This window comes from Aristolochia californica, unplaced genomic scaffold (genome assembly GCF_029961685.1).
Source record: "Aristolochia californica isolate CCGP_79_NKW_82.1479 unplaced genomic scaffold, dmAriCali1.0.hap1 SCAF_2, whole genome shotgun sequence".
Taxonomy (NCBI): domain Eukaryota; kingdom Viridiplantae; phylum Streptophyta; class Magnoliopsida; order Piperales; family Aristolochiaceae; genus Aristolochia; species Aristolochia californica.
The window spans coordinates 35,508,488-35,510,972 of NW_027181881.1; the positions used below are offsets into that span (position 1 = coordinate 35,508,488).

The following is a 2,485-nucleotide window of genomic DNA, read 5'->3' on the forward strand; positions in this document are numbered from 1 at the left end:
CATAACAGTTTCTATATTAAATGCAGGACTCAGATCATCAGACTCAAGTGGGTGGTACCCGGCATTAAATACATTCAATGAGACCTTAAAATTTCCAAAAGACAACTCCAACTCACCACTTTTACAATGAATGATAGCATTAGATGTGGCTAAGAAGGGACGTCCTAGGATGACAGGAATTTGGTTGGTCACATTGAATACTGGTTCTGTATCAAGAACAATGAAATCAACCGGGAACAAAAATTTGTCCACTTTTATCAAAACATCTTCAACTATTCCTCGTGGTATCTTGACAAAACGGTCAGCTAGTTGAAGTGTGATGGGGGTAGGCTTCAATTCCCCCAAACCTAATTGCTGGGACACAAAGAAAGGAAGCAAATTCACACTTGCTCCTAAGTCAAGAAGAGCTCTCTGGATGGTATGTTCACCAATGACACATGAAATTGTGGGACATCCAGGATCTTTAACTTTAGGAGGAGTGTTGTGCTTCAGAATTGAGCTTACATTCTCAGTAAGAAAGACCTTTTTGTTAACATGTTGTTTTCTCTTCTGTGTACAAAGGTCTTTCAAAAATCGGGCATAGGCAGGGACTTGCCTAATAGCATCAAGAAGTGGAATGTTAATGTGAACCTTACTAAACAGTTCCAACGTTTCATGCATGCTATCTCCTTTCCTAGGTGGGCCCGATAACCTCTGCGGATAAGGAGCTAGTGGGACTTGGTTAGGGATCTGCTTGGTTGTTGGTGGAGAACTTGGAGGTTCGTCACTCAATGATGTGTCCCCATTGTCATCCTTTGACTCCTTAGACTTAGTGGTCCCTACCCCATTGTTCAACTCACGACCACTCCTAAGGGTGGTTATGGCTTTTGCTTGCTCATGGTGGGGTTTGGAACTCAACTCACTCTCATGTGTGATTTTGGGGTTAGGAATGGTTTGACTCGGGAGTCTATTTTGTGTTTGTTCACTCATGTGGCTGGCCAACTGACTCACTTGCATTTCAAGTTTGGCAATGGAGGACTGTGTATTCTGCATGAATAATTGAAGTGTATCCTCAAGTGAAGGTTTTTGTGGAATCAATGGTTGTTGGGTGAAGTGTGGGCGCGAAGCTTGGGGTTGAGTAAACCCTGGAGGACCCCCAACCTGTGGGCCCTTGGACCATGAGAAATTTGGGTGCCTAGCCCAACCCGGATTATATGTTTCTGAAAAAGGATCGTTCCGGTTTGGTCTATGAAAATTCTGGACTGCATTCAAGTCCTCAATGAGCTCTGGGTAGGATGAACTAGATGGACACATTTGTGTGGGATGAGATGAACCAGAGCATATGGCACAGACAGTAGATGGGTTAGGAGCAGGTGAACTCTTGGACACCATAAGGGCATCAATTTTTCTAGTCAACCCCTCAATCTTGGCCATGAGCATAGGTGTTTCACTAACCTCGGAGAGACCCCCTCTTTTGGTTTCGTGGGATCTCCTATCAACATTAAATGACGAACCCCATTGCTGAGATTGATCACTCAACGTTTCAAAGAAGTCCCACGCCTCACTAGCACTCTTACCCATCAAACTCCCACCACTCGTTGCGTCTACCATGGATCTAACCTGGGGTGTAAGACCTTGATAAAAGTATTGCACTAAATGCCATTTCTCAAACCCATGATGCGGACACCTACGAATCAAATCCTTCCATTTCTCCAAGCCTCATAAAAGTGTTCACCCTCCTGCTGCATAAAGTTGGTGATTTCTCTCCTGAGGGCTGTAGTTCTCTGAATGGGAAAGTACTTGGACAAAAATTTTGTGACTAACGTGTCCCATGAAGTAATGCTGCCCACCTCCAAGGAATTAAGCCAAGACTTGGCCTTATCCTTAAGTGAAAATGGAAAAAGTCTTAACCGGATAGAGTCATCTGAGAAATTCTGGAATTTAAAAGTTGCACAAATATCTAAGAATTCCTTGATGTGGTAATATGGGTCCTCCTTATCCAACCCATAGAATGTAGGGAGGAGTTGGATCACACCCGGTTTCAACTCATAACTGGCGGCAGTAGTGGGTGGCAATATAATGCAAGAAGGTGATGTGAAGTGGGATGGGATAGAATAATCCCTCAGGGCTCTACGGTCACCTGCTGCAGGTAACTGTAATGGTTCGCCCTGATTGGCCATGGTAGCTCCTAACTTGACTTCGGGTGTTTTCCTACAAATATGTTCTACCTCTTCAACAAAGGGAGCTAATGGTCCACCTAGGGAGCGGCGCCCGTGCATAAAAACACAAAAAGAAACAAAATGAACTATCAAATTAAGCTAACAAACTCGCTACTAAAAATATGAACTAACTAGAAGAAATAAAAATAATTTCATAAAAAATACCAAACTAAAATTATGAAAGCAAAAAAAATAAAAAAATAAAAATAAAAACAAAAATAAAATAAAATAAAATCTAACCTAAGACTATGAAGAACAAAGATATACGCTTAATACGTGCCTCCCCG

The 2,485-nt window shown here is 42.4% G+C and overlaps 1 non-coding gene across 1 annotated transcript; it reads left to right on the forward strand.

Annotated features, from left to right (window-relative positions):
• Nucleotides 1-1,648: 1,648 nt before the first annotated feature.
• On the forward strand, nucleotides 1,649-1,754 carry LOC137957382 (small nucleolar RNA R71). Its single transcript, XR_011113351.1, has one exon. It is a non-coding gene; the product is annotated as a small nucleolar RNA R71 (small nucleolar RNA).
• Nucleotides 1,755-2,485: the final 731 nt, after the last annotated feature.